We start from the raw sequence: 24,476 nt of genomic DNA, 5'->3' as shown, positions 1-24,476 counted from the left end.
GGCAGTAGTCGAAATTATGTTTAGCAGTCACCAAAAGTATTTTATTGGATTCTGTGGGATTCTGTAAAAAGCTTGTATATGCCTCACGTACCAGTGTAGTGGCCTCCTCGTATTTTTTCCTAGCCTCCTTTTTTTTCCCTATCGTGTGTGCCCCTTGGTACTGCTTTGGCCGCATCCCAAAATAGAGCTTGGTTTTTCAAATGCTATGCGTTATCTTGCGAGTATTCCCACCACCACCCTCTCACTGTCTATAAATTCCTTGTCCTTGGACAAGTGCTGAGGCATTCTCCATATATAGTCATGTCCCCTGGGAACGGTGTCCATAATCTCCATGATCACTGGGGCATGGTCAGAGACCATCAAGTCTGAGATCTCTACCATTTTGACTTTCGTCAACAACATAGGTGACGCCAACAAATAGTCGATCCTCGACCACGACCCCCCGAGCATGTGAGAAGTGGGTGAACTCACGGTCTATTGGGTGGCGGTACCGCCATACATCAGTCATTCCGGTGGCCTGCAGTAGGGGGAGTAACATGTGGGTGCACCCCTGACTGTTTATCACGATCGGCGTAACTGTCACATACGTGACACGGAGGGAGGAAAAGAGGGAGGCCCTGCCCTAGTGAGAGGGAAGGTGGTGACCCCTGACTCACCTTGCGGCTGGCGCCTGGCTGCCCTGTCGTCCCTAGACGGGTTCCTCACCCGTACGCCGATCACGTGCCTAAAACCCTGGCTTTCCCTAGGATGAGCCCTAGATAGTGAACAGGGCGGTGGGAACACTAGTCCGCACCACTAGCTCTAAAGGAAAACACCAAGGGGAGGACAGACAATACAAACTAAACATATAATCCCAGGTGGGCAACAACAGGAGACAACAAAAGCCCAACAGGGATCCGGAGGGTAGCACTCTGGAACAACAACCAGATTCTCAGCTCCAGTGGGTCAGCATAGATGTCCAGGCAGGAAGCTCTATAACTGGCAACAAGAGAAGTGTGAGAGGAGAATATAAGGAGTTTGGGAGTGGCAGACAAGAAACAGCTGAGGAGGAGAAGCTACGGATCCCTGAGTGAGACAAAAAGGATAGCAAGGCAAACACAGAAAACAAACACTAAGAAACACCGTGATCTTTAGACATAGAGCGCGCAGCCACCCGCTGCGACTTCCTGACCCCGGGTATAACGGAGTCAGACGTGGCTCTTGACACCCTCGTGACAGTACCCCCCCTTTCACGAGGGGCCTCCGGACACTCAGGACCAGGTCTCTCCGGATGAGAGACATGGAAAGCCTGAATCAACCTGTTGGCGTTTACCTCTGACGCTGGAACCCACATTCTTTCCTCGGGACCGTAACCCCTCCAATGCACCAGATACTGAAGAGAGCGGCGGACCCGACGAGAATCAACAATTCTGGATATTTGAAACTCCAGATTACCATCCACAACAACAGGAGGAGGTGGCAGCGGTGATGGTTCTAGAGGTGGAACATACTTCTTGAGCAACGACTTATGGAAGACGTTATGGATCTTAAAAGTCTGAGGTAGCTCCAGGCGAAAAGCCACAGGGTTAATGACGGCTACAATTTTATAAGGACCAATGAACCTAGGACCCAGTTTCCAAGAGGGAACCTTCAACTTAATATTCCTAGTAGACAACCACACATAGTCATTCACTCCTAGGTCCGGACCTGGCGACCGTTTCTTATCGGCCATGCATTTGTATTTACCACTCATATTTTTCAAGTTAGCTTGCACCTTCTGCCATACCGATGAAAGAGATGAAGAAAACCGTTCCTCTTCGGGAACCCCAGAAGACCCCCCCTCTTTGAAAGTACAAAATTGGGGATGAAAACCGTATGCACCAAGAAATGGTGACTTGCCAGTGGATTCCTGACGGCGATTATTTATGGCAAACTCGGCTAACGGTAAATATGATGACCACACCTCTTGGTTTTCAGACGCAAAACACCTTAAATATGTTTCTAGGTTTTGGTTGGTACGCTCAGTCTGTCCATTCGACTGAGGATGGAAAGCTGAGGAAAAGGATAAGTGTACCCCTAAACGGGTACAAAAAGCTTTCCAAAACTTAGAAATAAACTGGGTTCCCCGATCCGAAACCACATCGGAAGGGACCCCGTGAAGCTTCACGATTTCACTGATAAACACCTGAGCAAGAGTCTTAGCATTAGGAAGTGCGGGTAGCGCAATAAAGTGTACCATTTTGCTAAACCTGTCTACTACTACCAAGATAACTGTTTTACCCGCAGACAAAGGTAAGTCAGTGATGAAATCCATTGATAGATGTGTCCATGGTCTATTGGGGATGAAAAGTGGCAATAAAGACCCTGCTGGACGTGTATGAGAGACTTTCGCGCGTGCACAAGTAGAACAAGTAGACACGAAATCTATTACATCCTGACGCAACCTTGGCCACCAAAAACGACGAGACAATAGCTCCAAGGTTGCTTTACTACCCGGGTGCCCAGCAAGTGCCGAATTATGATGTTCCTTCAATAACTCAAGACGCAGGTTTAACGGTACAAACAATTTCTCTGAGGGGCAAGAGGCCGGGGCGTCCCCCTGGGCCTCTAACACCTTTCCCTCTAGAACAGAGTGTACAGCAGAGACAACCACTCCTCTTTGTAAAATAGGTACCGGATCACTAACATTACCCCCTCCAGGGAAACTACGAGACAATGCGTCTGCCTTGGTATTTTTTGCCCCAGGACGATAGGTGATTACAAAGTTAAATCTGGTAAAGAATAGCGACCACCTAGCTTGTCTAGGGGTGAGACGCTTAGCCGATTCTAGGTACAGAAGGTTTTTGTGATCCGTAATTACCGTGACGGGGTGGATTGCTCCCTCTAAGAAGTGACGCCACTCTTCAAACGCCAGTTTAATCGCCAACAGTTCCCTATTTCCAATATCATAGTTCTTTTCTGCTGCAGATAATTTTTTGGAAAAGAAAGCGCAAGGACGCCATTTGCCAGGAGACGGACCCTGAGACAATACAGCCCCCACTCCCACCTCCGACGCATCAACTTCAACAATAAAAGGCTGGGAGACATCAGGTTGAATTAGGACAGGTGCCGAGGTAAATCTCTCTTTTAGAGAGGAAAATGCAATTTTAGCGGCGTCAGACCATTTAGAAAAATCAGTCCCCTTCCTAGTCATGTCAGTAAGGGGTTTAACGATCACTGAATAATTTTTAATAAACTTTCTGTAGAAATTTGCGAAACCCAAAAACCGTTGTAGAGCTTTAAGGTTCTCAGGAAGATCCCAATCTAAAATTGCCTGGACCTTCCCAGGATCCATACGGAAACCTGAAGCAGATAATAGATATCCCAGGAATTGTATTTCCTGAACGGCGAAGACACATTTTTCAATTTTCGCATATAATTTATTCGTCCGTAGGACCTGCAGTACTTGCCTGACATGTACTTCATGTGTTTTCAGATCAGCCGAATAAATTAAGATATCATCTAGGTATATGACTACAAACCTGCCGATGAGATGACTAAAAATATCATTAACGAAATGTTGGAAGACAGCAGGGGCATTGGTCAGACCGAAAGGCATGACTAAATTTTCGTAATGCCCCTCAGGGGTGTTAAAAGCTGTCTTCCACTCATCCCCTTCCTTGATACGAATCAGATTGTAGGCCCCCCTAAGATCAAGTTTGGAGAACCACCTAGCACCCGCAATCTGATTAAAAAGGTCAGGAATGAGAGGAAGAGGGTATGGGTCTCGGACGGTTATCCGGTTTAGCTCACGGAAATCTAGGCAAGGACGCAGGCCCCCATCTTTCTTTTTAACAAAGAAAAACCCTGCAGCCACGGGTGAAGAAGAGGGTCTGATGTGTCCCTTGGCCAGACTCTCGGAGATATAATCTTTCATGGCTTGTCTCTCGGGACCCGAAAGATTATACAACCTGGACTTGGGTAATTTTGCACCGGGAATCAGGTTAACCGGGCAATCATAAGGACGATGAGGTGGTAGCTTCTGACAACCCTTTTCAGAAAAAACGTCCTCAAAGTCCGAAATAAAAGTAGGTAGGGAAGCTATGGAGGCGATAAAGCAATTGTTATTTAAGCAATTCTCTCTGCAATGCTCACTCCACTCCAATATCTCCCTGGCCTGCCAATCCACCACTGGATTGTGCGCTACCAACCAGGGAAGCCCCAATACCACAGGAGAGGGAAGGCCCTCCAGAACGTAACATGAAAGACGCTCCTTATGGTGGTCCCCTACCCGAAGATGTAAGTTATGGACAACGTGAGTGAGGTTTCTCTGAGACAGAGGAGCAGAGTCAATAGCGAATATGGGAATGGGTCTCTGCAGCGTACAGAGAGACAAACCCATAGTGCGGGCAAAATGGGCATCTATCAAATTTACCCCTGCACCACTGTCTAGAAAAAAAGAAATAGACTCCGTCTTAACACCAAAAACAATAACCGCTGGCAACACAAATTGAGATGTTCGTATGGAGGAAACGTATACCCCCCGGCTGACATCCTCCGCACAGCCTGGGGTTAGTAGTTTTCCGACGGTCTTTTGTTTTTGGGAAAGGAGGGACAGACATTAATGAAATGACCCTTCCCCCCACAGAAAAAACAAGCCCCCCACCTACGGCGAACCTCAGGAGGACGGACCTGACGAGAAGTTCCTCCTAGCTGCATAGGCTCATCCAAGTCAGTACAGACTAACTGCTGCTTGGGAGAGGTTACCGATTGCTCAGGAATTTTCGATCTCTCCCTAAGACGTCTATCTATCCTGATAGAGAGGGACATAACAGCATCAAGGGAAAGGGGGGTCTCATACAGCGCCAGCGCATCCTTAACCCTTTCAGATAACCCAGAGCAGAACTGACTCCTGAGAGCCGGGTCGTTCCACTGAGTATCCGTAGCCCACCTGCGGAACTCTGAGCAATATTCCTCTGCTGGCCGATCTCCCTGTAGGAGTCTCCGTAACTTCGACTCAGCCAGGGCGACACGGTCAGGGTCATCATATATGAGACCCAAAGCCCCAAAAAATCCCTCCACTGACCGGAGAGCCTGGGAACCAGGGGGTAACGAGAACGCCCAGGATTGCGGGTCCCCCTGAAGCAGGGAAATAACAATCCCCACCCGCTGTTCTTCATTACCTGAGGAGTAAGGGCGCAGCTTAAAATATAATTTGCAGGCCTCACGGAACAACACAAATTTGTCCCTTCCCCCAGAGAATCTGTCAGGAAGAACAACCTTGGGTTCTGTAACAACCTGGTTACCCATAGCAACCGCTGGGCTTACGGTCTGCTGCATTTGCTGCTGCTGTTGGAGGACAGACGCCTTCAATCCTGCCACCTCCAAAGACAGGCCTTGAAGCTGTTTTGCCAAAGCAGCAATAGGATCCATATTGGATTCTAAGTAGAGAAAAAAAAAATTATATATATATATATTTTTTTTTTCTCAAAAGAAAATAAATAAGGGCCAGTTATAATATCACGATCGGCGTAACTGTCACATACGTGACACGGAGGGAGGAAAAGAGGGAGGCCCTGCCCTAGTGAGAGGGAAGGTGGTGACCCCTGACTCACCTTGCGGCTGGCGCCTGGCTGCCCTGTCGTCCCTAGATGGGTTCCTCACCCGTACGCCGATCACGTGCCTAAAACCCTGGCTTTCCCTAGGATGAGCCCTAGATAGTGAACAGGGCGGTGGGAACACTAGTCCGCACCACTAGCTCTAAAGGAAAACACCAAGGGGAGGACAGACAATACAAACTAAACATATAATCCCAGGTGGGCAACAACAGGAGACAACAAAAGCCCAACAGGGATCCGGAGGGTAGCACTCTGGAACAACAACCAGATTCTCAGCTCCAGTGGGTCAGCATAGATGTCCAGGCAGGAAGCTCTATAACTGGCAACAAGAGAAGTGTGAGAGGAGAATATAAGGAGTTTGGGAGTGGCAGACAAGAAACAGCTGAGGAGGAGAAGCTACGGATCCCTGAGTGAGACAAAAAGGATAGCAAGGCAAACACAGAAAACAAACACTAAGAAACACCGTGATCTTTAGACATAGAGCGCGCAGCCACCCGCTGCGACTTCCTGACCCCGGGTATAACGGAGTCAGACGTGGCTCTTGACACCCTCGTGACACTGTTAGTCACACTGGAGGTCCCTCGCTTGCTGTCTTCCTGATCATTATGTACTCTATTAAAATCTCCCACTACCATTATCTGTGGCGAGTCTTCCTTCAAGATGTCTGTCTCTAATTTATTATAAAAGTCTGACTGGGACGTATTGGGAGCATAGATGTTATATATAACCATATGACCTATAGAAGATTCTAAACATGCTCGTATCCACCTCCCTTGGTCGTCGGTTGATGTGGACTTGATCACATATTGGAGACGTTTATGTAATAGGACAATAACTCCCACTTTTTTCCCCATGGAAGAGGATCCTAGCACTTGCCCCACCCATAACCTCCATAGCCTCCAATATTCCGTCTCTTCCAGATGAGTCTCCTGCAGAAAAGCAATATCAATCTTCAGTTTCTTAAGGTGGCGTAATATCTCCATACGCTTGGAGGGAGACCGGAGGCCTTTTACGTTCCAAGTGGCTACTCTCATAATGTTTTTACCTTAAAGATCTCTGCAGGGCAGTTCACCCGAAAACAGACAAGCACAGTATCTCACATAGTATCGTCCTATCTTCTTACCCCTTACCAGTCTAAGACTAGTGTTCCCCCTCCCTTCCCTCTCCCCCAAACTTAACCCTCCTGTGTAGACCCACAACATTAACATAACATTTGCTAACTTCACTTTTTTTCGCACATCCTACCGTGTAGCTGTCGTCACTACATATCCATAACTTTCTCATTAACAGTCCTACATCAGCGGCCCCAGGCAATGTGCCCTCTCCACTGTGAATGTACCTTTCAGCCCCAGCGCTTGTGGTATCTCTACTTCACAAATTGCCGCCAGTTGGTTTGGGGGGATCGACTCTGGCAATCCAATAATTCTCAAGTTGCTCCTCCTGGAGAGATTCTCTAAGTCATCGACTTTCTCCTTTAAAAACTGGTTGTTGCGCAGGAGCACTAATAATTTTCACCATTTAATCATGCTACTGAAAAAAACGAAATAAATATATATAAATGAGATTTCAAAATACGAGAGTATTGTGGTATGCAGGGATGTCTTTTTATTGTACTAACCTAATACATTTTTTTTTATATGAGATGATGGTTTGATTGGCACTATTTTGGGGTGCATATGACTTTTTGATCGCTTGGTATTACTCTTTTTGTGATGTCAGGTATAATTTTTTATGGTGTTCACCTGAGGGTTTAAGTCATGTGATATTTTTATACAGCAGTTTCAGCAATACCTAGTATGCCTACTTTTTATTTATTTATTTCACTTTAGCACAATAATAGTAGTTTTGAAGCAAAAAATAAAATAAAATCTTATTTTAGTGTCTCCTTTGTCTGAGAGAGATAGCTTTTTTAATTTTTTGACCGATTGTCTTAGGTAGGGTCTCATTTTTTGCGAGATCAAGTTTGATTGGTACTTTTTTGGGGGGCATACGCCTTTTTGATTGCTTGGTACTACACTTTTTGTGATGTAAGGTGACAAAAATTGCTTTTTTTATACCGTTTTCTTTTTTCTTTACTGTGTTAACCTGAGAGGTTAGGTCATGTGATATTTTTAGAGTGCAGCTACTTACGGACGTGGCAATACCAAATATGTATACTTTTTTTATTTTTATTTTACTTTAACACAATAAAAGTATTTTAGAAAAAAACATGTTTTAGTGTCTCCATAGGCTGAGAGCCATATATATATTTTTTGGGGGCGATTGTCTCATGTAGGGGCTCATTTTTTGCGGTATGAGGTGACGGTTTGATTGGTACCATTTTGGCATACATATGACTTTTTTGATCACTTATTATTTTTTGGGGAGGTGAGGTGGGCAACATTTCAATTTCATCATAGTTTTTTCTTTTTTTTTTTATGAAGTTCACCGTGCAGAGAAAGTTACATGACCCTTTCAGAGATCAGGTTGTTACAGACGTGATGATATCAAACATGTGTAGTGTATTATTTATTTTTTTAAGCAGTGATAAATATGCGGCTATAAGAAGAAATTCATTTTTTTTTTTCTTTTTACTTTTTTTTTTACTTTTCTTTACCCAGCCCCACTTGGTTCTTGAAGATTCAGTGGGTCTGATGCCTATATAATACCCTACAGTACACTATATAGTGTATTGTGACTTTACTCTAACCTGATCAGAATGCTGCCTTTAGCAGAAGCCTAATCCGGCTTAGCTATGCCATGGCAAGCCGGAAGCCTGTGAAGGCATCCTATTGCCATGGTAACCATCGGACGCTGCCACAACAGAGCAGTGGCTGATGAGGGACTGAGCCCCCTTCCCTGTGTGATCCCGTCAAGTATCGGGCGGCTGCAACGGCACAGCAGCGCCCGATGGGAGAGGGAGGGAGCTCCCTCCCTGTTAACCCCTTCCATACAGCAGTCCCTATGGACCGCGGCATGGAAGGGGCTAAACGGCTGACATTGACCGTTTCAAGCAGAGTGTCAGCTGTATACTGATACTCTGCTAACCATTCGGCCATTTTGAAAATGGGGGAAGTGTGGGGGGGAGGAATCGCGCGCCCAGCCATCCATAAAATGAGGAGGGGGCACAGTGAGGGCTGCAGGGGGGTATATTATGTATGCATTTTGGAAGGTTCTGATTCCCACAGTCATGGACTGCAGGGATCAGAACCTGTCAGCCGGCATTATGATCGTCTGATTGTCGGGGGGGGGGGGGGGGCAAGGGATAACCCGGGGCAATTACCAATCATATAAAAAAAACACAATATGTTGTATAAACCACACTTATAGTCATGCTATCTATAGCGGAAGCATCCACAACAGGTTTTCCAGCTGACTCGAAATCCTGACCCAATAAGACTATAAAAGGTTACCAGATCCGGGGGTCTCCTAACCACTGAGGAAGGAGACAGAGATCTCTGAAAGGCGTCTGGTGTAAAGAGGACTACCAGCCTAATGCTATTTATTGATATAGGATCCCCAAGGTCCTTAGGAGGGCTCCTATTATTCTCTTGATACATAACCTTCTGCTACCCACATCTGTGTGAAGCGAACCGGCATCTTCAGGCTTTGCAGCTATTCCACATTACAAAGACACTCTGAAAGGTACAAGCACCGCCGCCTCCGTGAGCACGTGGGACGCTGCGGCCACAGAGACAAACAAACATCAGCCTGCTGTTACAGAGTAGAATTATCAACCCGTCTATATTAGAAACTATGATCGGGGTCAACTAATCGTGAGTAGAAGATATAATAATCAACCTTTAGGTGAACTAAGTAGCCGGTTTATTGACTGAGAGCATAGGACCGTACAATGGCACCTATATTTAAGGAACACGGCAGGTGACAAGTTTCAACATATTGATACAATTGTAATATATCTAGAAGGAAGATACACAGCAACTTATCTGGAAGTAATTAACCGCAATATATCGAGACTATAACAAAGCTGGACAGGCCTGTTGAATGAATTAACCCTTGTTATTGTCATGGAACCATGAACCAGACGTACAACAAGAGATAAGTGGAAATAAGAAGGCTTTATTGAAAATCAAGCTGTAAGGCAAAAGTCCAAACGGATGGCTAAACCGAAGCAGGGTCTTGCGAAGCCAGAGGTCAGGAACCAGAAGGGTAGTCAGACGAAGCCCTGGATCGGGAACCAGCAGGGTAGTCAGATGAAGCCTGGATCAGGAACCAGCAGGGTAGTCAGACGAAGCCAGGATCAGGAACCAGAAGCAGCAGCAGTCTTAGAAGCATGTGAACACAGGAGGACCAAGCAAGGAACTGAAGCCACAGACCTCCTATATATATGAGCTAGGCATCCAGCTCCTCCCAGTGGGAAGGAGAAGCCGCAGGGTGGGAGGCTACAAGAAACCCAGAAACCAAGATGGCCGCCAGCACATGTCAAACGAAGGAGAACAGCAAGAAGGTAAGACCATGACAGTACCTCCCCCTCAAGGGCCCCTCCTCCGCGGAGTAAAGAACGGTTTCTGAGGGAAGCGTGCGTGGAAGGCTCGGAGCAAGGCAGGAGCATGGACATCTGCGGAGGGAACCCAGGAACGCTCCTCTGGACCATAACCACGCCAATGAACCAAAAACTGCACCCGACCGCGGACCAGGCGTGAGTCCAGGATATTGCTCACCTCATACTCCTCACGATTGCCCACTTGGACCGGACGAGGCCGAGGAACCGAGGAAGTGAAACGATTACACACCAGTGGCTTCAACAGGGAGACATGAAACACGTTGGAGATCCGCATGCCAGGAGGAAGCGCAAGGGCATAGGCTACCGGGTTTACCCTGCGAAGCACTCGGAAGGGACCAACAAAGCGAGGCGCCAGCTTGGGAGTGGGCACTCGAAGGTTGAGGTTGCGGGTGGACAACCATATGCGGTCACCGACCTGGTAGGAAGGAGCGACGCTCGTCTGCGATCAGCCTGGAGTCTCTGGCGCTGCGCAGAGACCTCAAGGGACCTCTGGATCTGTACCCAAGAAGCACGTAGGACGGAAAGGTGATCCTCCACAGCCGGAATATCCTGGGGAGAGAATACCTCCGGTAACACGGCAGGTTGGAACCCATAATTGGCCATGAAGGGAGACGTCCCAGAGGAAGAGTTCACCGCCGTGTTCCTGGCAAACTCAGCCCAAGGCAGGAGGTCAACCCAATTGTCTTGGTGATCGGAGACATAGCAACGAAGGAATTGCTCCAAGGCCTGATTGGATCGTTCTGCGGCCCCATTGGACTGAGGGTGGTAGGCCGAGGAGAAAGAGAGATGAATCCCCAACTGGGAGCAAAAGGCGCGCCAGAACCTGGACACAAACTGACTCCCCCGATCCGACACCATCTCCTTGGGCAAACCGTGCAACCGGAAGACCTCCCTGGCAAAAATCGTGGCCAACTCTTGTGCAGAGGGTAACTTCTTGAGAGGAACACAGTGGCACATTTTGGAAAACCGATCCACAATCATGAGAATGACCGTATGGCCTCGGGATGCAGGGAGGTCCACAATGAAATCCATCCCCAGGTGTGACCATGGACGCTCCCCGGTGGCTATGGGTTGCAAAAGGCCCAACGGAAGGTGCCGAGGGGACTTACTCTGGGCACAAATGGAGCATGCCGCTACATATGCGGCGATGTCGGAACGTAGAGAAGGCCACCAGAACAGACGTGAAACAGCCCAGGACAGCTGATTCTTTCCAGGATGCCCCGCGGCCTTGGAGTTATGGTAGGTTCGCAACAACCGAGTGCGCAACTCCTCAGGCACAAAACATCTGCCGTTGGGTCTCCCAGAGGGAGCACCAGATTGAGCCGCCAAAATCTGCTCACCCAGGGGAGAGGTCAGGCTGGTGCGAATGGCGGCCAGGATCTGATTCGGAGGTATGACCGAAGTCGGAATCGACTCCTCCCCGGACAGCTCGGAGTACTGCCGTGATAAGGCATCCGCTCTGATGTTCTTGGAACCGGGTAGGTAGGAGACCACGTAATTAAAACGTGACAAGAACAGAGCCCATCTGGCCTGACGTGGTGTCAATCTCTTGGCCTCAGAGAGGTAGGTCAGATTCTTGTGGTCCGTCAGGATGAGAACCGGAACCACCGAGCCCTCGAGCAAGTGCCTCCATTCTTTAAGGGCCTGCACGATGGCCAATAACTCCCTGTCACCAATCTGATAGTTGCACTCCGCGGAAGACAGTTTCCGGGAGTAAAACCCACAAGGAAGCAGAGGACCCTCTGGTGTTCTACGCTGAGACAGAAGGGCGCCTACTCCCGTCTCAGACGCGTTCACCTCGAGGACAAAAGGCAACCCAGGGTTGGGATGCGACAGAATCGGAGCCGACACAAAGGCGGACTTTAGAGCCTCAAAAGCTCGGATGGCCTCGAGCGGCCAGACCTGGGGATTACTGCCCTTCCTGGTCAGATCCGTGAGAGGCTTGGCTAGCATGGAAAAGTCCCTGATGAACTTCCGATAATAATTGGCGAAGCCCAAAAAGCGCTGCAGGGCACGAAGACCACTGGGCTGGGGCCACTGTAAGACAGCCGAAACCTTCTCAGGATCCATGGAGAACCCCTCAGCGGAAATGATGTAACCTAAGAAGGTTACCTGGGATCGGTGAAATTCGCATTTCTCAAGCTTACCGAACAGCTTGTTCTCTCGTAACCGTTGCAACACTCGTCTGACATCCAGAATGTGGGCCTCCATGGATTCAGAATATACCAAGATGTCATCCAAATAGACCACCACACACTGCTGCAACAGGTCACGGAAAACATCGTTGATGAATTCCTGGAAGACTGCGGGCGCATTGCACAACCCAAAGGGCATAACCAAGGATTCATAATGACCGGTCCTGGTGTTAAACGCGGTCTTCCACTCATCGCCCGCCTTGATCCTTACCAGGTTATATGCCGCCCTCAGGTCGAGTTTGGTAAAGACCGTGGCCCCTTTGAGGCGATCGAACAGTTCGGAAATCAAGGGTATCGGGTAAGCGTTCTTGATCGTGATGCGATTGAGACCCCTGTAATCGATGCAAGGCCTCAACTCACCGCCCTTCTTTTTCACAAAGAAAAATCCAGCCCCTGCCGGGGACGAGGATTTGCGAATGTGTCCGCGTGAAAGCGCCTCCCTCACGTACTCCTCCATGGCCTCATTCTCCGCTACCGACAGTGGATAGACTTTGCCACGAGGAGGAACGGCACCAGGTTGTAACTCTATGGCACAATCGTATGGGCGGTGCGGAGGTAGGGCAACCGCACGCACCTTATCGAATACATCCCGGTACTCCTCGTATTCAGGAGGCAACAGAGAGTCCGAGGAAGTACACAGCAACTTGACAGGCCCATGGATGCAACTAGCCCCACACTGCGGTGACCACGAGAGGATCTCGGCCGATCTCCAATCGAAAGTCGGATTATGCTTCTGGAGCCAGGGGTACCCCAAGACCACCGAGTAGTGTGGAGACGAAATAACCTGGAGACAGACCGACTCTCTGTGAACGGCACCAATGGCCATCCCCACTGGAAGGGTCTCCTGAGTCACGTGTGGCGGCAGAAGGGGTCTGCCGTCTATCGCCTCAAGAGCCAGTGGGGAACCTCGAGGCTGCAGAGGAATGGAATTGGCGGCAGCGAACACACTATCAATGAACAAACCACCAGCACCAGAGTCCACCAACGCCTGGGTCGTCACCGAGCCCCCGACCCAGGAGAGGACAACAGTAATCAGTGGTTTGTCAACACGGGAAACCGGGGACGAGGAGACTCCACCCAAGATCTGCCCCCGACAGAATCTCAGGTGCGAGCGTTTCCCGGACGGTTCGGGCATGCCAACCGAAAATGCCCACCGAGACCACAGTACATGCATCGGCCCTCGCGTCTCCGGAGTACCCTCTCCCCCTCGGACAGGCGAGCAAACCCCAGCTGCATGGGTTCACCCCCAGACAAGTCATCCCCAGGAGGCGTGGAAGGAGAGGGAGGCACGGGTGGGACAGCAAACGTAGGCGCCAATCTGTTAGAAGACCTCCGCAGGCTCTCCTTAAAGGAAGGTCTCTCCCTGAGTCTGGTGTCAATCAAAATCAGGAAAGAAATAAGAGACTCGAGCTCCACTGGTAGGTCCTTAGCTGCAACCTCATCCTTCAAGGCATCCGAGAGACCATGAGAGAAAGCAGCGACCAGAGCCTCATTATTCCAGCCCACCTCTGCTGCCAGGGTACGAAACTCAATGGCGTATTCAGCTACGGATCGTGAACCCTGTCTGATGGACATAAGGAGCTTCGCAGCAGAGGCAGCACGAGCCGGCACATCGAATACCTTCCGAAGAGAAGCAACAAAACCGGAAAACTCGGCAACCACCGGATTGTTGTTCTCCCATAAAGGGCTGGCCCAGGCCAAGGCCTTGTCCGAGAGCAGCGAGATCAAGAAGCCCACCTTTGATCTCTCAGTAGGAAAGGCATGTGGCAGCAACTCGAAATAAATGCCCACCTGGTTAAGGAAACCTCGGCACTGAGTTGGCTCTCCCCCAAAGCGCTGTGGAAGGGGGGCAGAACCGGTCATACCCCGAAACACCGCAGGCGCAGCAACAGGTGTCGGGGTAGACTCTGGCGCAACAACCGGAGCGGCAGTAGGAGCGGGCCTAGGAGCGACAACCGACCCATCGGCAACGGAAGCTAAATGAGCCGTGCGTTCAAGCAGGGTTTGCAACGCCACAGCGAACCGACCCAACAGGTGATCCTGCTGATCAAGTCTGGCAACCAGCGTAGGTAGCGAGGATGGCCCTGTACCGTCAGAATTCATGGCTTGGTCCTAATGTCATGGAACCATGAACCAGACGTACAACAAGAGATAAGTGGAAATAAGAAGGCTTTATTGAAAATCAAGCTGTAAGGCAAAAGTCCAAACGGATGGCTAAACCGAAGCAGGGTCTTGCGAAGCCAGAGGTCAGGAACCAGAAGGGTAGTCAGACGAAGCCTGGATCGGGAACCAGCAGGGTAGTCAGATGAAGCCTGGATCAGGAACCAGCAGGGTAGTCAGACGAAGCCAGGATCAGGAACCAGAAGCAGCAGCAGTCTTAGAAGCATGTGAACACAGGAGGACCAAGCAAGGAACTGAAGCCACAGACCTCCTATATATATGAGCTAGGCATCCAGCTCCTCCCAGTGGGAAGGAGAAGCCGCAGGGTGGGAGGCTACAAGAAACCCAGAAACCAAGATGGCCGCCAGCACATGTCAAACGAAGGAGAACAGCAAGAAGGTAAGACCATGACAGTTATACCTAAGTGCGGTTCTCTTATTAGTGCTGTCTTTCTGGAGGAACTACATCTTTCTTACTAACAGTACTGTTGGATCAAAATTATAATACTGTTGGACATAACAATGTCCAATACAGTATAGCTAGCTACAGAATAAAATTGGCTGGGCACTCTCAGGATATCTGCACCAATTGAATTTTTTTTAGCATATATTACAATAGCACTGAACAACAGTATTGTCACGGCGGACGTACACTTTGTACCAAAGATAACACACCAACCAGGCTCTGGACGAGAGACAGGGGAAGGGTCACCTCCTAGCTTATCCCTGACCTCTTTCCCTGCACTGCTCAGCCCACAGCAGACCTTGAGGTAGGTGTGCTAGTGTCCTCCAGCCTGGGCTAACAAAAACCCTGAACTCCCTAAGATGGTGAAGTGCGGAGATAGGAGCAGTCTGCTCGCACAGAACCTGGATGGACAAGAAGACACAAACAACCGAACTAGCAATGACACTTATCTCTGAGAGCAGGAACTGACAGCCAATCTTCTCTCCAAGTTTCCCAGACCAGAATGAACAGTATAATCCGCTCAGGACACTGGGCAGTGTGCTATTTAAACTAAAGACCCCACCCAGTGCACCTGAGAGAGGCGGATCCAGCACGGCTCCAAAGCAATCACTAAACTTGTGCTGCTATCCTGGCTGACCTCCGCACATCATCAGAGTGGGGCATGACAGTACCCCCCCCTTCTACGGGTGACCTCCGGACACCCCGGACCAACCTTATCCGGATGGGACCTATGAAAGGCTCTCACCAGTCGGCTGGGTTGACATCAGACGCTGGAACCCACATCCTCTCTTCAGGACCGTATCCCCTCCAGTGCACCAGGTACTGAAGGGAGCCCCGAAGAACTCTCGAGTCGAGAATCCTGGAGATCTCAAACTCCAAGTTTCCCTCGACTAGAACAGGAGGAGGAGGCAATGATGATGGTACCACCGGTTTAACATATTTTACCTGTGGAAGACATCATGGATCCTCCAAGTCTGCGGAAGATCCAGCCGAAATGCCACCGGATTGATCACCGCAGAAATCTTATACGGACCAACAAATCTTGGACCCAGTTTCCAAGATGGCACTCTCAACTTGATATTCTTAGTGGACAACCACACCAGATCACACACACACAGGTCCGGACCAGTCACACGTCTCCTGTCAGCCATTCATTTATACCTTTCACCCATCCTCTCCAAATTCCCTTGAATCCTCCGCCAGATAGAGGACAAGGCAGAAGAGAATCTCTCCTCCTCTGGCATCCTGGAGGAACCAGACCCAGAAAAGGTACCAAACTGAGGATGGAAACCGTATGCGCCAAAAAATTCTGACTTACCCGTGGACTCCTGCCTACGGTTATTCAATGCAAATTCTGCTAAGGACAAGAATGAGGACCAGTCCTCCTGATTCTCAGCCACAAAGCACCTCAAGTAGGTCTCCAGGTTTTGATTGGTACGCTCTGTCTCACCATTCGACTGTGGATGAAAGCCGACGAGAAAGAAAGTTGAATGCCAAGCCGAGAGCAGAACGCCCTCCAAAACCTGGAGACAAACTGCGAGCCCCTATCAGAGACCACATCTGAAGGAATACCGTGCAATTTCACAATATTATCCACAAAGATTTGCGCAAGAGTCTTAGCGTTAGGCAGACTCGTTAGTGGTATAAAGTGAGCCATTTTACTGAAACGGTCGACTACCACCAAAATCACTGTTCTCCCGGAGGAACTCGGCAGGTCCGTAATAAAGTCCATGGACAAATGTGTCCAAGGACGAGATGGAATAGACAATGGAAGAAGTGAACCAGGCAGTCGAGTATGAGCAACCTTTGACCGAGGGCAGGTTTCACAAGCTGTCACGTAATTCTCAATACTCTTACGTAACCCTGGCCACCAGAACCTCCGGGACACCAGATCACAGGTGGACTTACCACCAGGATGTCCAGCGAGAACAGTATCGTGATGTTCCTTAAACACCTTGTATCGTAGGCCCTCAGGAACAAACAACCTCCCTGGAGGACACGAACCAGGAGCCCCCTCCTGAGCTCCCAATACCTCCATCTCCAATTCAGGGTACAGAGCGGAGACCACCACCCCATCCGCCAAAATCGGCGCTGGATCTTCTGAATCACCTCCCCCAGGGAAGCTGCGAGACAAGGCATTTGCCTTGACGTTCTTGACCCCTGGGCGAAAGGTAACCACGAAATTGAACCTGGTAAAAAACAATGACCATCTGGCCTGTCTAGGGTTCAGACGCTTGGCAGATTGCAGGTAGGCCAAATTCTTATGGTCTGTATACACCGTAACGGGGTGGGACGCCCCCTCTAACCAGCGACGCCATTCCTCAAAGGCCAACTTGATAGCCAACAATTCCCTATTTCCAACATCATAATTCCTCTCGGCGGCCGAGAGCTTCCTGGAGAAGAAGGCACACGGGACCCACTTGCCAGGAGAAGAACCCTGCGAAAGCACCGCCCCAACCCTCACCTCTGATGCATCAACCTCCACCACGAATGGCTGAGATACATCCGGCTGCACCAGAATGGGAGCAGATGCAAAACGCTCCTTAATAGCCGAAAAGGCCTGCAATGCCTCATCCGACCAGACAGAGACATCAGTGCCCTTCTTGGTCATATCAGTAAGGGGTTTGACTAGGGTGGAATAATTCGAAATAAATGTTCTATAATAATTCGTAAACCCCAAGAACCGCATCAAAGCTTTCTGATTCTCCGGTCGGTCCCACTCCAGAACTGCCCGGACCTTTTCGGGGTCAATACGAAAACCGGAATCAGAAAGCATGTATCCCAAGAACAGAAGCTCTTGCACCGCAAACAAACATTTCTCCAGTTTAGCATATAACTTATTCTCCCGAAGGATCGTCAAAACCTGTCTCACATGATCCTGATGGGTCTTCAGATCAGGAGACTAAATTAAGATGTCATCTAGGTAAACTACTACAAACCTCCCCACCAAGTGATGAAAAATATCATTGACGAATCGGTGAAATACCGCTGGCGCATTTGTCAACCCAAAAGGCATTACCAGCTTCTCAAAATGACCCTTGTGCGTATTGAAGGCCATCTTCCACTCATCCCCCTCCTTGATCCTGATCAGATTGTATGCTCCCCTCAAATCAAACTTGGAGAACACCTTGGCTCTAACAATCTGATCAAAAAGATCAGAGATCAAAGGCAGGGGATATGGATCCCGGACTGTAATACGGTTCAACTCCCGGAAGTCCAAACACGGTCTCAGTGATCCATCTTTCTTCTTCAAGAAGAACAAACCTACTGCCGCCACTGGAGACTTAGATGGTCTGATATGACCCTTTGCCAAACTCTCAGCGACATACTTTCGCATGACCTCTCTCTCGGGTTGAGAGAGGTTGTAAAGCCGAGACTTAGGCAACTTAGCCCCCGGAATGAGATTCACTGGACAATCATAGTCTCGATGAGGAGGCAATTCCTGAGCCCAACCCTCCGAAAAGACATCCGAAAAATCCGAGAGATACTGAGGCAAGGCCGTAATGGACAATTCAGCGATAGATGTGACAAGACAATTATCCGAACAAAACTTGCTCCAACCAATGATTTGTCTTGCTTGCCAGTCTATAATTGGGTTATGTCTAGACAACCATGCAACCCCAACACTATTGGCGCTGACAAATCCTTCATGACAAAACAAGAAATAATCTCAGCATGTGAATCACCCACCCTTAAATGAATACCATGAACAATGTGAGTAAGGCTCCTTTAAGAAAGAGGGGAAGAATCAATTTCAAAAACAGGAATCTCGTTCTCTAACGTGCAAGTACTTATTCCCAGGCCCTGAAGAAAAAGAAAGTCAATTAAATTCACCCCAGCACCACAATCAAGGAAAACATCAACAAACACATTTCTAGACTCTAGCGCCACCATAGCTGAAAGGAGAAAACGGGAACTGCAGGGGGCTTGCATACCCGTCTGCTCCACCACACCATTCATACAACCAAGTGTGAGGGGAGTTTTTTTCCTTTTTTCTTTTTCTCTTCCACCTGTGGTTTAACATAAGGACAAGAAAAAATTAAATGACCCTTCTTCCCACAATAGAAACATAGATTGTGCACTTTTCGAAAGTCTCTACTATCAGAATGGCCAGAAATCTGACCTAACTGCATGGGTTCCTCCCCTACCCCAGAGTAACAAGCAATATCACCCTGGGCAGCTGGTGAAACAAAACCACATGCGGGAGGAATCCCCTGCACAGAGGGACCCTTACACCTCTCTCTGATACGTCTATCCAAACGTATAGCCAAAGACAATGCATTCTCCAAAGTTTCTGGGTATTCATGAAAAGCCAGGGTATCTTTCAACCTTTCAGATAACCCCTGACAAAACTGACTACGTAACGCGGGGGCGTTCCACCTCGACTCAGTAGCCCACCTCCTAAACTCTGTGCAGTAAACCTCAGCAATATGTTTACCCTGTAGTAAGTTACGTAATTTTGATTCTGCCATCGAAACTCAATCTGGGTCATCGTAAATCAATCCCAGGGCTTTAAAAAATTCCTCCACCGACCGGAGGGCCAGAGAACCGGGCGGCAGAGAAAAAGCCCAGGATTGCGCGTCCCCTTTAAGCAAAGACATGATGATACCCACCCTCTGATCTTCATTACCTGAAGAAAATGGGCACAATCTAAAGTACAACTTACATGACTCTTTGAAGCGGAAAAAATCATCAGTACCCCCTGCAAATTTCTCAGGAAGAGCGACTTTAGGCTCCCCAACAATTTGACCTGTACCTGTTGCCAGCACCTTCTGACACTGTGTGACCGAACTACGCAGATCCGCAACCTCTAGGGATAAACCCTGCATGCGGTCAACCAGTGCATCAATTGACGCCATCACAAAAGCGCTGAGCAATGGCCGTCACAGTATGGTGGATTATAATGTCACGGCGGACGTACACTTTGTACCAAAGATAACACACCAACCAGGCTCTGGATGAGAGACAGGGGAAGGGTCACCTCCTAGCTTATCCCTGACCTCTTTCCCTGCACTGCTCAGCCCACAGCAGACCTTGAAGGTAGGTGTGCTAGTGTCCTCCAGCCTGGGCTAACAAAAACCCTGAACTCCCTAAGATGGTGAAGTGGGGAGATAGGAGCAGTCTGCTCGCACAGAACCTGGATGGACAAGAAGACACAAACAACTGAACTAGCAATGACACTTATCTCTGAGAGCAGGAACTGACAGCCAACCTTCTCTCCAAGCTTTCCAGACCAGAATGAACAGTATAATCCGCTCAGGACACTGGGCAGTGTGCTATTTAAACTAAAGACCCCACCCCAGTGCACCTGAGAGAGGCGGATCCAGCACGGCTCCAAAGCAATAACTAAACTCGTGCTGCTATCCTGTCTGACCTCCGCACATCGTCAGAGTGGGGCATGACAAGTATATATTGGCGGTAATAATAAACACTATATAACAATATATAAAAAAAACACACACAACATGCAGTAATATCTTGTAAAACAACTGGAAAATAGAAATCTAAAATATGATAAAAATCGAGGAATAAAATGGAATACTCGATAGCAAAATGATCGTATAAATATTCAACCAAATATTTATATGGAAAAGTCACCTCGGATACTGGACGCAATAAACGGTGTCCTCTAATATTGTCCTATTCGATTGAATCACAGGGGTATCCAAAATGACAGTCCCAATACGTGGTCCACTGAACCAACTTTAAGCAGCGTCCCGCTTATCACATCCACCAGCAGCGTCTCACTGGACTAAGAGTCATATGAATAAAAGTGATGGATAAAATCGCTGGATAAAATCAAACGGTCTTACCGTCTCCCTTGTTAGTTTGGCACATGTGTTCAGGCCTTCCACATGGACTCAGGCCTTACAGGTTATATTCCAAGTGAGCCATTCGTGTGACAGACGATTCCTTCTTAACAGATATCCAGTAGATTCTCCAGATTCCCAAGTGGTCCAAGTTTCTGGGGTCCTGTCTAGGCTAGACGCGTTTCGGGGTATCACATTACCCCTTCCTCAGTAGCATTTAATTTGATAATTTCTCCATTATATGGTGCTTTCTTGAGGATTCTGTTATTGTTGGATCAAATGCTACTATTCATTGTGGTGTAGTGTACCCAACTGCAGATTTGCTGGCCACAGTTCACCATAGGAATTATACTCCCATTGCAGGTTAATTATTTCCCTACTGCGTCTGCACTATATAGCTGCTCACATCTGGCATTTACATTTTTTTACATTTTATAGTATGTAAGTAGGATGCACAGAATTTTTGGTCCCCCAAACAGGGTGCTCACGGTCCCGCAGTGTCACGCAGTGTCATGGTGCCCATGGCAGTACCTCGAGTCTGTAAGTAAAAGGTGCAATAAAAATAAAAATAATTATGGGTTAAAATAAGGTCAATGCCTTCAATCAGGAAGTCAATTTGCTGGTTTGTTAATCTGCCTTCTAATACTAGTTGTTTTCTCACAGCTTCTTTGCCTTGTTCATGGTCAATGACCGTATATAGGGACATTATCCAGTGGTCCTCAAACTGCATGTTTTCTATCTTTTTGATTATTTGAGTCGTATCTTTGACATATGATGGTGTCTTTTTTTACTCTAGTTTGGAGTAAAATGTCAATATACATTGAAAGATTAGCTGTTAGAGACTCAATTCCTGAGATGATGGGACGTCCCGGTGGGTTGTCCTTATCCTTATGTATTTTTGGAATACAATAAAAGGCTGGTATACGTGGATATTTATTTAAAATGAGCTCATATTCTTTACTATTTAAAATATCACTATCTGTCCCCTTTTTACAGAAATTTTCTAAGTGGGTATAAAATTGATCAGTTGGATCCTTTAATAATTTTTGATATGTACTAGTATCTGCCAATTGACGTAGGAATTCCATATTGTATTTGTCTACATCCTGGATTACTATGGATCCTCCTTTATCCGCTCGGCGGATTACAATGTTTTTTTCTTTTTGCAGGAGTTTAAGTGCTGCAATTTCGCTTTGTGTCAAATTATTTCTTGGCTTAATTCGTTTCTTGGATAATTTTTCGACTTATTTTTGAGGGAAGTATGAACAATTCTGTCATTATGATTAGCGGAGTTAATTTCTCGAATTGGTGGATTTAAAAAAATATATTTTTTCAAACATAATTTTCTTATAAATTTTTCCACCCCGATAAAAGTTTCAAATTTGTTAAGAGGTTTTGTTGGAGCGAACTTAAGGCCTTTGTTTAATAGTTGTTTTTGGGTATCTGATAGTGTTACTGAGCTTAAATTTATAATGGCGTCATTATTGATTATGGGTGATGTTGTCTGTGATGATAGTGTCTTTTTTCGTATTCCTCTTCTTTCCCTTTCTGTTTCGTGATATCTCACCCTGTGATAGTGATTGTGATTGTGATAATCGTCCTGTGACGTGTATATTCCTCTCGTGGTTGGTGTCCTGTGATTTTGTTGAACATTCTGAGTTTTGTTCCTCAGATTGTATTGGTGGTCTGTGTGTGTCTTTTTCTGTGTAGTTTGTGTCTTTGGTGGAGGTGATCTCTGTCTTATTCGTGAACGGTGATGTGGCGGAGTGTGGTCTAAAAAATGATCTCTTTCCTCTAATATTTCAAATCTATTCTGGGTGGGTATATTAAAATTGCCATTTCTTATTAGTTCTTTCTCAGTAATATTTCCTTCTTTCCCAATGCTTCTAACTGCTTCTATAGCTAATGTATGTTCGTCTCCTTCTTCTCTATTTCTATCCTCCCTATCATTTCTTCCTCTTCTCCTATAATTCAATTTTTTCACTTTTTTCTCTATTATATCTTGTTCTATTTTATCCAAATTGTCACATATTTTAGACTGTAAAATATTGAATTCTTCATTCTTGGTGATTTTGTCCATTATTACTTTTAAGTCAGAAACTCGTTTAGTAGTTTCCTCCAAAATTTCTATGCGTCTTTTTATTACCAATTTCGTGCATGCAACCGACTGCTCCTGCAATAAATCCTCCCATTCTTTATTGAATTGAGTGCTGCATAAGTCTTGTGCAGGGGTCTTATTAATCAATAGACCTTTGTGAATTTAGTTAATTTCAATGCATCTTCTCAATGTTTTGACTTCCCACCTTTGTTTTAGCTGACAAATCAAAAGCGTCTCCAGTTCTCTGAAAACGCTATTCATGCATATGTCGTCATTCATAGATTCTATGTGTGTGTTCTCAAAGTGGAAATTTTCCACTTTCTGTTTTTTGGTTTCCATGTGTGTCCAAATATCCATGGTGAATCAACAGAACGTGCTATCCACTAGGGTGACAAATAGATAAACAAATATAGTATGTAAGTAGGATGCACAGAATTGTTGGTCCCCCAAACAGGGTGCTCACGGTCCTGCAGTGTCACCCCACTGCCAATAGAACTCAAGTTTATAACAGTTGAATTGTGAATAAATGATTTTTAGAATGTTGTTGTAGGTTTTACTAGCAAAACGCAGCATAACTGCAACAATACCGCAAAGTACAAATTGCGTTTTTCATACTATTTGAATAAGCACTTATGGAATCAAGACTGTATGGAAAAATAATTAGTATAAATGACTGCTAAAATGGAAAATTGCCCATATAGAATAAAATAGAAAATGGAGTAAATCCGTAAGATGGACACACTTAGGAGACTTCCGGAATGGAGTCCATGTCGGGTCTTGCAGCCAATACCTCTTCAGGTATAAAAGAAACAATGTTCGGGGGGGTCCGATTACCACTGAGGAAGGGGATACCCTAACCCCGAACGCGTCTGGTCAGACCCCCCGAACACATGTGAGTGCACCACATCGACCACACTAAAGAACAGTGCGTAAGCCAGTTGGGAACTTTGCTCGATAGGTGATAAACAGACGGAATCCACATTCAAACAAGCAGTCTCACGTGCAGTGAGCATACAACGCTGAGGACACGTTACCTGTTCGATTTGAAGGAGGGGACCTGAGCAAGCTCTCTTTGGACGGCAGAAACTCTCAACACCGGACACTAGAAACCTCTAACACCGGTAAGACTGTTATTATTCAGAAAGCCGGCGATATTGTCATATGCTCCAATACTGACCGTAAGCGGGACGCCGCTAGGTCAGCAACATAGCGTGACTCTGCCGCCTATAATCATAACTATACACTGTCTTGCAAAGGTCCGACCAGAGGACCCGATATTACTACTCAATATTGAGGACATTTGGAAAACTTTGGTTTGGGAAAACCTCATTCCAAAAAATCACGTCAGAATCAGCCCTCTATTTTACGGAACATCTTGGGGGCTCATATTTTAATTGTGCATCCATTAAGCATTTGGGCCATTCCTATTATGTGATAACATCAGCGCTAATAATTTATGCCATTTTAATGAACCTTGCTGCTATATTTGCCAAACATGCTGCTATAGCCAACATATGTCACATCCTGTCACGGCTGAGGATGGGGGAAACCCTCAGCCGTGAGATGCCAGGTGTTGAAGTGGCTACTCGGCCATGAGGCCACAGGATAGGGAGCAGGTCACCTCCTACAGCATCCCTAGCCTGACCCTAACTCCTAACCTGCATGGGC

The sequence above is a fragment of the Bufo gargarizans genome, chromosome 5 (genome assembly GCF_014858855.1).
Source record: "Bufo gargarizans isolate SCDJY-AF-19 chromosome 5, ASM1485885v1, whole genome shotgun sequence".
Taxonomy (NCBI): Eukaryota; Metazoa; Chordata; class Amphibia; order Anura; family Bufonidae; genus Bufo; species Bufo gargarizans.
The sequence above is the reverse complement of the archived record's forward strand: the minus strand, read 5'-3'. Positions refer to the sequence as shown.